Below are 13651 nucleotides of genomic sequence, written 5' to 3'. Positions count from 1 at the left end.
TTTACCAGTTTTAGATTCAATATTTTGAATGAAAGCTTTGTGTCTCCAGGAGTGATTCCTGGAGAAGTTCCAGTCAGCAAGCATTGTGTGTGTGTGTGTGCGTGTGTGTGTAAGCCAGATTCCTCAAGCTCTAAGAGCAGTATCTTGGTTCTTATCAAGGCGGGACATCCTGAAGCCTCTCACCATGACATGGATGGGTGAGGGGTCCTGAAGGTGGACACTGCAATGTGAGGACCCTCAACTCTTAAAAGGCAGAGCACAGAAGGAACACGAACAGGCGCCCCGTCTCGGTGGTCAGCACGCAACCCTTCATGGTGTTACAGAACTCAAGAGTCTTGGGACCAGAAGGGGTTCTCAGGGCTCATCGGTCCAGACTGCTCATGTGACAAACGAGGAAACTGAGACCCACATCATTTGATATCAAATGACAACCAGTGATATAGACATACTGGATTCCATCAATTTAAGACACTCCTTTTCAGATTTTAAAATCTCTGAAATCACATGTCATGATTTAACTGGCAGGTTTTTCTTTCTTCATGGTATGGAAATAATGGTGAACTTTATAACTGATAGCATCTTAGAGTTGATAAAACATGTACAAATAGTTTGCCACATACTCCACTGTACTAAAACTACTGAAAAAGTAAACAGGGCTTTGTGGGCGAAAAAGAGAAATCGGGGTATTTTGTGAGTCATTTCAACAAGAGAGTGAAGGCAGAGGGAGCGTTTCTTAACAGACAGTTCTCTAGGCATGTTTGCCACGAGGCTGTAATATGGGTTTTACATTGTTCCGAAAATTGTGCGCCGTTGCTTTATCGCCTTTCATTCTCTTCCTTACTCTCAGCGCTGTTCTTCCCTAGATGCTAGGCTGAGACATTTCAAACAGGGTACACAAAGATTTTGAATTTGGTTCAGTTAAGGAAGTGAGGAAGCCCAGAGAGCAAACCAGTTACTTCACGGCACCATTCCTTCTTCTCTGCCAGCACATCCTTGGAATGTGTTAGAGCCAGAGTAACAAAGTAGGAACCATTCAGCTGGTCACACTTTTGCTCGATAAACGTTTATTAAACACCTCCTGTATGCCAGGCACTCTGGGCAGGGACACTACACTGATGAATGAGACATGGACCATGCTTGCAGTCTGGAGGAGGGAATGGGCAGATGAGCCACTCATAATCACAGTGTGAAGAATGTTCCAGTAGTGGCATACTGTAAGAAAGAAGACAGGCAGTGTGACTGGGTCGGCCTAGGGGGGCAGATGGGAGAGTTCATGGGTGAAAAAATGGCAGTGGTGGAGCTGAGGCTTGAGGTGAGATCATTTTACGTTGAATGGTTGAGGAAGGTTGAAGATGTGGAGGAAATAGCTTGAATACAGATGATAGGGAGCATGGGAGTGAGAGAGAGAGAGAGAGAGAGAGAGAAATGCCTCAGATGAAGAGAGAAAGATTAACTTAGATAATGAAATCCCTTCTCTGAGCCTGGGTTTTTTCATCAGTACAATGAAGAAAAGTTGGAGTAAATCACTAACTTTCAACCCCCACCCACTTCCTGCAGAATTCTTTATTTCGGAGGGAATCATTAGAGGAAGTTCAACACACACACACACACAGACACACACACACACACTATAAAATACACATATAAAAGCCTGAGCGAAGAGAGTTTGGGCTCTGAGCAGCTCAGCTGGAAAACCTCAGGAACAGATGATAGCAGAGGTACACGCTGCCACCCCTACTCCCCCACTTTGGAGTGAGGAGTCCCCCTGCCTCTGGTCCTAGGATCTTGCTGCAAGCACAGAGAAGCCAGGATCCTCTGCAGCAGCCGAAGCACTCTGGCCATTCTTTCTTGAGGGGGAAAGAGGAGAGGGGCTGTATTTCAGGGCCTTGCACGATGATACACTTTAGTCCCTTTGAAAGTTTTCTTACTGTCCCAGAACTGTGTCATATATTTTAAAGGTAAATACGAACCTTAGGTAGTTAACACACTCTTTTAGGGTGAGAATTACTTTTTCCTTTCCTGAAGTCAGATGGAGGAGGTATTTTAGGAACTTTATTTTTAGGGGAGTGATACAGCACGCAAAGTGGGGCTGAAATCTCAGGAGGCTAAGAAAAAAACAGAAACGTGTATCTTACCCCTAACAAAAAATAAGTAAATAAAATGAGACCTTTTAGCCAATGAAGGCATTGGGTTCTGCTTTTGTAGGTTTCTAAACACAGAGGAAACATCCGCCTCCTGTCTTTGGGCCTAAGAAGGCATCCTTTCCTTAAACTCTGAGCTGCTGTTCAGAAATATAGTCTTCCTAGCTGCTGAGAACTGGTGTCTTTGTAGTTCACACACGGATGCCTGGGTTCTCAAGCACCCAAGGGAGACACAGGCCTGGCTGACACCATCCTAGAGTCCAGTGTCCACGTACAAACAGGAATTTGGAAAGCACACAAAAGAATCCTCTTCTACCAGAGTCAGCTTTAGGAAAAATTAAGTAACATTCTTTTTGAAACCATCCTTTAAAAAGCTTCCACTTCCCTTGCCTTTGTTCTACTTTTACAAAAAAAAGAATTTTTGAATAGGTAATATTCGTACAAGTAATCAATTTAAAAGGCAACAAATGTAAAAGGTACAAAATACTATATATAACGAGAAGAATTTCTCTCTTGTGTGTTCCCCACAGATGCGGTTTCCTTTAACAGAAGCAACCACTGTTACCTCTTACTCATGTCTGCTTCCAGAGAATCAAGGATTCCAAGAGTCTGAGTACACACCCAGCGCACACTCAAGTATGTAGCCTGTTTCCATCTTAATATTTTCACTCAATTTATCTGGGAGGTTGTGCTATAATTTTTCCTAGGTATTTCATTAGACAGCTGTGTAGGCACTCATATTTTTCTCTAAAATAATCTGTCTATTTAAAACTTCTTTTCGGTGGGGGGTCACGATTACAAATTAATATTTTCCTAGAAAGTTGTCCATTTCATCTATATTACTTTCATATTTATTTGTAAAGGCTTGAGAGAGGAAATAATTTATGATCCTTTCACTTTCATCTGTCTATGTTATGTACCTATGCTCATCTCTATTTTTTTTTAAACATACTTAATTTAGTGTCGTCTGCCAAAGCAAACTCCTATCTCATTGATTTTTTTTTTCTTTTTGCTCTGTAGGTCTTTATTCTTCCCTGATTCTCTTTCATTTATTTATTTTATTAGTTTCAGGTATATAAAACAACATAATGACTAGACATTTACACCCCTCACAAAATGATAACCACAGCAAGGAGACTACCCGTGTGGCCCTGTACACAGCTATCGACAATATTGTCTATGCTGTACGTTACATCCTGTGACCATATATATGCATGTTTTTGAAATTATAGTTGACATTCAGTATTATTTTATATTAGTTTCAGTTGTACAGCACAGTGTTTAGACCTTTATATAATTTATGAAGTGATCCCCCGGTAAGTTTAGCACCCATCTGACACCCTACATAGTCTTTACAACATTACTGACTATATCGCCCATCCTGTCCTTCACTTCCCTGTAACTTTTTTGTGGCTACCAATTTGGGCTTCCTAATCCCTTCACCTCTCTCACCCAGTTTGTTCTCTGTATCTATGAATCTATTTCTGTTTTGTTTGTTCATTTATTCTGTTCTTTAGATTCCACAGCTCATTTCTAATTTTGTGTATTGAATAGGTTAGCTAATGCTTTATCGACTTTATTGGCTTTCTTTTATTCCTCCAGTGAAGTAGCTTTTGGTTTCATTTATGAGTACTAACTTTGTCTCCTCTTTTCAAAATCATAACTTCTGCTTTTATTAATTTTTCTTTTGCTGTCTTGGGTTTATTTTGTTCTTTTTCAAATAGCTTGCCTAATTCATTTATTTTCACATTTTAAAAATTAATATAAGTTTTCAGTGTTATTAAATTTTTCTGAGCAATACTTTATATCACATGTAGGAGTTTCCATTACATAGAATTATAGTACTATGTATATTATAATATTTCCATTTATTATATATCCCAATATATATTATGTGTATGTTTCCATTATATACTGTAATTATATTATTTAGTGATTTTTCTAGATATTCCTAGTTTCAGAGTTTGATTTCCTTTTTGATCCAAGAATCATTAAGAGAGAGTCAAAACATTTCTTGGTCAGTATTGGCTGTATTACTTATATTTTGGGAAACTGCTGAGGTTTTCTTCATGGGTTTGGATATGGTCATAGTTTGGTGAACCTTCACTGTGAACTGCATGCTTTATCATTACAAAGTGTCTTATGTAATTTCATGTTTTGATCCTGAAAAAAGGCCTGTACTGATGTTAGGATTGACACTCCTTGCTACTTTGGCTTTTACTTGTTTGGTTCGCTTTTGAATTCTCATATTTTCAACCTTTCTGAGTCACTTGGTTTGCACACAGCATTCCATTGGGTTTTGCTTTGTGATTCCATCTGGGAGACTTTGTTTAATAGGGGAGTTATATGGCATTAATATGACATACATGTGATCTAAGTGTTCTTAGTTCTGTCATTATGTTTTATGGTATGCTCTCTGTTTTTGTGAATCCTAGGTGTTGCTTTTTAAAAATCTTTTGCTATAGGGTCTGTTTGTGGTGTGTGTGTGTGTGTGTGTTTATGATAATTTTAAAAAGTTCGTATTTTTGTTCTCGTGGTTACCCTTTAATATAATATACTTGATTTTCTGTTTCTTAGAATCTGAGCTTCTCCTTTCTCCCCTTTTCTCCTTCCTCTTTGCTACCTGAGTTGGGTTATTGACACTTTCGACTTGAAATATTCTAACAAGGGCACTTTTGTTTACCAGTAGATGGTGCTAGAGACACAATATAAAAATCTTGCTTTCTAAACATCCACCTCGTCTGATCCGAGTCAGTCCTCTAAACCCTGATCCATTTGGGGAGAATTAATAGTTGAAGTTGTCGGATCTCTAAGGCCAAAAGCCAAACCCTGGATGGCAGTGACGCACCTGGGCACTAGTGTCTGTGACGTCTGGGTGATCAGCCACCTCCTCCAGTGACTTTTAAAGAGGCAACGCTGTTTCCTCAGGAAAAAGAAGCAGCTATTCTCATGAGCTCAAGATTTTAATCTTATCAACCCATATGCTGAATGCTAACTTACGTTATGCTTTCTTCCCTAACCTTACATGGTGTTCATAATATTTAGCTCTTCTTAAAGCTGTACTTGATTCAAAATGTAACCTTTATGACAATTCCAATGTGATTGTCCAGGCCAGTCAAGATTCCTTATTTCTCTTGATGTTAGCTTTTCTCTCTGTAAACTGAAACTGCTATCCTTTGCTGCCTTATACATGACATGCACATATTTAATAAATGATATGCTTGACATCTTCAGGAGGATGGCATAAATAAACGGGCCAAATTTAGTATAACAAATATATATAAAACACAGAGCAGAGGCTAACATGTCAAGAATGGCAGAGAAGCCCTGACTTTAAAAATGAGAAACTTGGGATAATTCTTAAATGAGATTTTTGCTAAATGAGAAGAAAACAAGAGAAAAAGTTCCTCTTTCTCAGCCTCACGCCCTGATACATTCCGTTCATGTGCCTAATGGTCAGGTATGTGGAAAACTTGGAATTTGTCCCCCAGGTTCGCCAAGTCTTTGGGCCCTTTCTCATAACTGGACTGTCCTTTCTGTGCCCCCTACTGCCACCACACTCTGGCAAAGCCCAGTGAATCATTTAAGAATATTCTCTAATGCCATTTCCTCTGCGAAGGACAGTAACCTCCACAGTGAGAACTCATCCCCTTTTCTTCTTTGTTCCCATCACACTTTGTACCTTCTTTCCCCAAAACATGCATCACATTATGGCACAATAATGGGATTATGTCAAACTATTTGTCTATAAAGAATGTGAGTCCCTAGATGGCAAAGATTGTATCCTATTTATCTTTGCACCTTCTGGGTATGAAGCAGAGTGTTTACTTGACTGAAAAATAGATGAATGAATGAAGTAGAGGCAGGAAAACCAGGGGCAACTGTGAATGTTGTAGCATCCTGTGACCAAGTCAGAATGAAGGATCTAGAAAGGAACTTAGGAATTATCTAGTTCTCTCACTTTGCAGATGGTGAGGTTGGGACCCAGATAGCTAAAGGGACTTGCCCAAGGTGACACATCTTCATAGTGTTAAATTCTCCAGGCGCTTTCAACCTCCCTCTAGAGTGACTTGGTTACAGCCCTTTCTACCCCCACCCCCAAGTGTTCTTGATTTTTCTCACTAAGAATTTGAAAAAGAAACATGCAGTTATAACTTTGGTTTATCGGCATATGTGAGTTTGTGCTTTGGTAATAAGAATAGAAGGAGATGTCAGAATAGCTCTTTCAGCGATGCTGAGTGTACAGAAAATGAAGCAGAAATGGAAAGGTTGCCCTCAGAGAGGATGTCACATCACCAGACTTCGGTTTTGAAGCCACCAGAAGCTGGGGGGTTGGCAAGGAGAAGCTATATTCTGATAAGAATTTCTTCTTCTGAAGGTTGGCTGGGTGTGCATTAAGGTCTGAGCAGCAGTGCCTGGCAGGTGTTAGGCTCTGCCCCAAAGATATGGGATTACAGCTCAGGGGTAGAGGAGCGGCCTGAGGCGGCAGTTCTACTTCCCCGTTTCAGGGAAAGTCTGACTGCAGGCACCACTAAGGACCCACTTGAGGTTGAACTTAGAGGGAGACCAGTAGCTGCATGGTGGAGAGAGTGGGATTAATCAAGATTGGGTTTTGTTAGGAAAATACAAAAAAGAGGGAATGGACAAGCGAGTTGAGAGCATATGCAAAGGGGTGATTTTAATGATGGACTTTGATCTAATTTGGTGGTGGTGGTGTGGGGGGGTCATGAGAAAGTGAGGGACAGTGAAAAGGTGATAGGTTCAAGAGACTGTGGATTCTTGTGGCATTAGAGAATTATTGGAGTTGATAAATATCTTAAGTAGTGATCATGGAAGGCTGCAATAAGAGGTAATGACAAAGTCAAGGGTATGACCCAGTGACCACAGGAGTGAGTAGCTGAAAAGAATGGAGAGTAAGATAGTTGGAAGAAAGGATGTCACGGAGCTGAGAGGTCAGAGTATCATCAATATGGATCATGGAATAATCAAGAATTATGACAAGAGTGGTGTTGGAGCGACAGTGAACAAGGAATGAGAAGTGACTTGAAAGGGGGTCTATCGATGACCTCAACAAAGAGAGGTCATATGAGGGTCACTGGCCAGTAAAGCTGCCTCTTTCTTGCAATAAGATGATATAGACCTCATACTTAGAAACAGGACTCTAATATTCCAGATATCTGTCACGAGGCATTCAATCTTCTTTCTATTTGCATTTCTGGCAGTTATAATTACCTGTCCCCTGGAAGTAAAGGAAAAACTCACTGCCTTCATGAAATCCATCTACCTTGATTCATATGAGGTCTGACAATTAGGTTCGTGAACTTGTGGCAATGATGTTGCTAACCATTTTTGATATTCATTATGAATCTGTACCAACTGGACAAACAGTTAACCAAGTTTACTATCTGGAAGTGCTGAAAAGGCTGCGTGAAAAAGTTAGACGATCTGAACTTTTCGCCAAGAATTCCTGGCTCTTGCATCACAAAAATGCACCAGCTCACAGGCACTGTCTGTGAGGGAGTTTTTAGCCAGTAAACAAATAACTGTATTGGAACACCCTCCCTACTCACCTGATCTGGCCCCCAATGACTTCTTTCTTTACCCAAAAAGAAAGGAAATATTGAAAGGAAGACATTTTGATGACATTCAGGACATCAAGGGTAATACGATGACAGCTCTGATGGCCATTCCAGAAAAAGAGTCCAAAATTGCTTTGAAGGGTGGACTAGGCACTGGCATGGGTGCATAGCTTCCCAAGGGGAGGACTTTGAAGGTGACCACAGTGATATTCAGCAATGAAGTACGTAGCACTTTTTCTAGGATGAGTTCGCGAACCTAATAGTCAGACCTCGTATCTCATATCCTTCCCTCCCACCCCCACAGCTGCCACCATGCAGCTACTGGTTTCCCTCAAAGTTCATGACAGTAACCTCAAGTGGGTCCTTAGTGGTGCCTGCAGTCAGACTTTCCCTGAAATGGGCAAAGGCTTCTTACACATATTCTATTATGAAGAACTTGACCTTTTCCGCATCACTGCCTATGGCTGATAGCATTTTTTAAAGATGGGCCTACAACTCAACACTCCTTCACTGAGAGGTAGAGCCTTGGTTCCCTCCCTTAAACCTGGCTAGACCTTTGTAACTGCCTCAACCAATAGAATGCGGCGCAGTGATGCTATGTGATCTCTGAGGTCAGGTTATGAATACAGAGTGGCTTTGGCCTGGCTCTCTCTCTGTCAGGACATCTGCTCTTGGAACCAGCTGCTAAGGAGCTCAATTGTATTGTAAGGGCCTGTGTGGAGTGGGCTGGCTGACAGTCCCTACAAGGTCCTCAACCAATAGCCAGACACATGAGTGAATGAGCCTTCTGGTGGTGCCAGCCCCTGCTCTAATCTTCCAGCAGAGGCTGTACACGTCATGTGCAGACACAAGACATGTGCTATCTAAATCTCTGACCAGCAGAAACAATGAGAGACAATAAATGAAGTGTTGGAGTAATGGATCGTATAGCAACAGATAACTACTAGCATGCTGCCGAAGGCTGCTTTCACCTCTTGGCACTAACTGCCAAGTCCTGACGGGAGGCTGATGCGCCTCTTCTCCTTTTTTAACATCAAAGAGCCTTTAAATGATTCTACCTTAAGGACACCTATCCTTGCAATTACTTTTGGATGGGGGAAAGAAACAAATACAAATCGGTTAATTTACTTATTTTTGAGCATCTCTTATGTACCAGGCATTAATCTAACCTTAGAGAGTCTAGAACCTGGTGAAAGAGACACACAAGAAATAAAAGCTTATAGGAGAGTGTGACAGAGGCAATGAGAGTGGCAGTCAGCAGCTCTGGTGGAACAGCGCCTAACGGAAGCATGGGGGTCAGGAAAGGTGACCTGAGCCTAACCTTGAAGGATAAGTCAGGATCGGCTCACTGGACAAGGCACAGGGCAGAACGAACACAGGAATGGACTCCTGTCACCTGTGAAGTTGTGTTTGGGGCACAGGCAGGATGAATATACCAGGGGTGCCAAAAAAATGTATACACATGACTTGTATTCATCTTTTGTTATTGGTATATGTTGAGTATTACAATTTTATTACAGTTTTTTCCTTTCTTAAAATGTGTATACATTTTTTTTGGTACCCTCTATATACTACACATATCCTATGGGCTCCTAACTGACCATTTGGGGGGCAAAAGACTTAGGATATGGAGTAGTAGGTGAATTAGCCTTTGTGAACTCCTGATCAAACACTGGCAACAGTGACATAGATTTTTCTGTAACATCTGGGCACAAACACTCTCTCAGTGGCTGACTGAGAAAAATTCACCTGGGGTGAATTTTAATTCAAACCTTTAATTTCCTGTCATCTGAAATAGCTCTTTTCTCTGCCTGGTGGCCCCAGTGCCTGACTCTGAGAAGATAAACAGATGGTCACTGCCAAGAGTCACTGAATCACCACGTTCATTCATTTTTAGGCCTTTCCTTCCTGGCAGGTCCCCTTTCTATCTCATCTTCACGCAACCCAGTAACAAGGGCAGGAATAAAATCATAGTCCCGCCAGACAGTCCTCAGCATAGGTAAGTTCTGTTTATAATAACAAAAATTGTTTTGAGAAAAGAGAAAAGGGAAAGAAAATCTGGCATAGACTTTCTAAAAAAAATTGCGGGGGGTGGGTGGGAAAATGTTTTCTCCGATAATTTTTTTCTCCCTTAAGAAAGAAACCGAAAAAATATTAAGTATGTTATTTAAAAATCATTGTCTATGATTTATCTTATATTTTGATTACAAACTTATGTAAGACATCTTAGGATTTAGGCAGACTTACTAACTGACCTTGGGTAAGTTTCTGCACCTCTGTAGTATTCAGTTTCCCCATTTGTAAGATAGAGTGAATATTGGTATCTACCTAATACAGACAGTGTGAGGTTTAGTTGTGATAAGGCTATGAAGGAGGTCCTATCTCTAGGCCAGTACCTGGAACATAGTTCTCTCTCTCTCTCTCTCTCTCTCTCTCTCTCTCTCTCACACACACACACACACACACACACACACTCCCCAGAAATACAGAGAACAATTGTTCATCATAGCATAAAGAAGGTGCATTCCTGCCTCCGGGAAGCATTGCCATTTTCATTAAAAAAGAATTCAGGTGTTTTGTTTTTTGAAGTTTCCTCTCTCAGTGATTTTTAGATCTAGAACCATAGACTTCAAACTGGTTTTTGAGTCATGGACTCCTTTAGAGAATATTATGAAAGTTATGGGCTCTCTCTCCAGGAAAATGCATACACACATAGAGAATGTTCCCAGGCCCTCTGAAGCCCAGCCATGCGTGTGTCTGGTTAAGAATCACTGATCTACAGGTTGATGAGTATATTCTGCCTATACTGCTACTCATCACCAAACAAGTTGCCTTCTTGTAACCTGACACTGAAATGCACACGTGGAATGACGCAGTCACATAATCTCAGGTGTTTGGTCAAGAAATGCAGCAGATTCCTCTGATTGCAATTCGGCAAAGGCTTTGCATAATACATCAGCGCCTCCTTCTGGGTTATCTATGATTCCTCCATATTCTTGCAGCACGTACAACAAATTAGCATGTGAAAGGCACAGACACCTGTCTTAATTGGAGCAAATCAACAGCTTTTAGAAACTGCAGGAAAATGAAGCATCAGAGAAAGTGGAAATTGCCCCTAATGACAGCTCAGAAAATGGGGCTGATTAGGCAAACTGTGTCCCCCTGGGTTGCAGTGGATATCAGGTGTCATGATCACCAATTACTGTCATCAGCCTCCCAGGAGCATCCTGCTCACCTGTTTGACAGTCAAACTTAGTGGATTTTAGAGTTAGGCAGGCCTGGATTTAAATCCTGGCCTTCTTTGCTGTAAAAATCTGGAGGTAACTTAGCTTTTCTGAACCTTACTTTCCTCATCTGTCAAATGGGGATAACAAGAGTATCTACCTCATGGGATTATGAAAATTCAAGAAGATAAGGCATGTAAAGTGCTCAGCACTGTGCCCAGTCTGTAGAAAGTAGTAATGTAGCTGTTAGTATGAACTGTAGCCCAGGGTGATAATAGCATAGACTTTGGAGTTAGGGAAACTTGGCTCCAAATCTTGACTTCACCAATCGCTTACCTGTTTAACTTTGTGCAGGTCACCTGACCTCGCCAAATGTCTGTTTCTTCAGCTGAGCCATAAGTGAAACATAGCACCTACTTCATAAGGTAGTTCAATGAGCTAATGCATGCATGTGCTTAGCGCAGTGTCTGGTACGTATCAAACACTCAATAACTGGTGTCAATGATGATGATGGTGGTGATAATGATAATTAATACTTACAAAGTTCTCGCTAAATGCCAGGAACTGTTCTGAGCACTTTACATGTATTACCTCATTTAATATCTACAACTAATGAGACAATTCGAATTATTACTTCCACGTGACACATGGGGCCTGCAGGGGTTCAATAAATTATCCAAGATCACAGAGCTGGTAAGGATTTAAACCTACGCAGTCAGGGTTTGAGTCCATGCCCTTACTGTGTTTTCCTGACGAGAAGATGTCAGAATCAGGCCTTTTCCACAGCCATTCGAGGCCATACCAAGGGCTCACTTCGTTAAGGTCAGAGGCATTTTCCATTTCTGGCTGGAGCGCCCTCACTTGTCCCCTCAGTTTTCATGGCATGTTGGGGACAGGCACACTGCTCGGGCTGGATGTGGATCTGCGAGACCACGACTGCCTTCCCCAAATCCTCCTGGCTCCATGGGGCTCAGTCTGCCGATGGCTGCTAACCGCTCTCGCGTGTGAGGGACAGCCCTCCTGCATGACCGCACAGAGAGATGGGGTTTGCTTGATGATTTCAAAAGGGGAACACACTGGGGCAGAAGAATGTTCCTGCATGCTTGTTTTGCTGCTTCACAGCAGCTCAGGCAGCGGGCGATTCAGCCCCTCTGATCTCCATCAGTGCTCCCCCTGCTCGCAAACTGCCCCAGATAAACATACAATCGAAGTTTCAAGACATGCCCTAGTTTCCCTTCTAAAGAAACTGCTGCCCTAAGCTCCTCCTACACAGAAATGTCGGCCCCACCAGGGCTGCTCAGCTTCCTGTGGTTTAGTCGGAACATGGAAGGCCCGTGTTTGTATAAGTGGAGTCAGAGGCTGGCCTCCTAGATTTCACTGTCGGCATCACGCAGTGGTTATTTTCTCTGGTACGTGGTTCTGCAGACTCTACATTCTACTTACGCTTTGTATCTGGCCCTGCCCAGCAGGTCAGTTCCACAGACTACAACTTTAGGAGCTGCTCTCTGTCCTGGGAAGAATTCTGGAATGGAGACCTAGAAGGGAAGAGGAAGCATGCTCCCCAGGAGCCAGATGCTGATATATGTACATACTAGTGATTCCCAGCCACCTCCTTTGCTTCTCTGACAGGGTGATGAGGCTGGTGGCACAGGGAGCTTTGGGAGATGGAGCACCTGAACTCCGTAAGAGGATCTGCAGGGAGGTGTCCAGTGACCTCTGATCTGTGCATGGTCTAGATGGAGACAGAGAAGGTATTCTTCTCAAACTAGAACAGAAAGCATGAAGTTCGGAGGCAGTTCACTTAGGATGACAGAACCAGAAATCCCAAAGACAGTGCAAAGTTGGGGTAAAGCACTGATTACAAGAAGATGCAATTTATGAATAGCAGCAACAGATAAGTTCCTGTACTTGTGTCCCCAAAAAACAAAACAAAAACCAAGGGATACTGACTAGGTTTAGACTGTAACTCTGAACTTGGGCACAAGACATAAGATTTTGAGATTCTATTTCCTCACTTACCAAATTGGGATAAGACAGCCCATCCCTCAGGAAGATGTCGCGAGGATTTAAACAGTTACTAGAGGCAAAGTGCTCAGCACAGTGGTCATGACGATGATCAGGATGGTGACAACTAACAATTCGATGGTTCTTTGTAGAGTGCTTCCCACCCAGGCAATCTGGTTCCAGAGCCCGGCTTCTTAACCTTCATGTTATACTAAGTCTCACAAATGTGAAGACTAATTACTATAATTATTACGACTAGCGAGATGTGGCTGAGGCACAGCATGTGTGAAAATGATTTCAAGGATGTGGTTGACAGTGAGTTCAATACGAGTTACATAGAGTGTGACGCGGTGGCAACAGTCTTCAGTTACCTTTTGCAGTGCAGGCATCACAGGCAGAGAGTCACACGGAAGCAGGATCAGAGAATGACCAGAATGGCCAACTTGCGGTATAAGAAAACAAGCCAAGGAGGTGCTGCCTGAAGAAAAAATGACCTGGGGTGACAGGACAGTGACCTTTGAAGGCCTCGCGCCTACTCTACAGGGACCCAACAACTAGCCCAAGTGGGGGTCAGCTCTAGGTAGACAGATTTCAGCTCCATATCAGGAAGGCATTTCTGACGTGCTCTCTCAGGGTGGACAGTGAGCATCCTGTCCCGGGGGCACCTGAGTGCTGGCAGAGCCCATGGTTCTGAGATTCAAAT

The 13651-nt window shown here is 42.3% G+C and overlaps 1 protein-coding gene across 1 annotated transcript in view; it reads right to left on the bottom strand.

Annotated features, from left to right (window-relative positions):
* Nucleotides 1–13651, bottom strand: part of GALM (galactose mutarotase) — a 46413-nt gene that overhangs the window by 4286 nt on the left and 28476 nt on the right. The gene's annotated exons all lie outside the window — the stretch shown is intronic.

The sequence above is a fragment of the Rhinolophus sinicus genome, linkage group LG05 (assembly GCF_036562045.2).
Source record: "Rhinolophus sinicus isolate RSC01 linkage group LG05, ASM3656204v1, whole genome shotgun sequence".
Classification (NCBI taxonomy): domain Eukaryota; kingdom Metazoa; phylum Chordata; class Mammalia; order Chiroptera; family Rhinolophidae; genus Rhinolophus; species Rhinolophus sinicus.
This window is presented reverse-complemented; position numbering and strand designations above follow the sequence as displayed.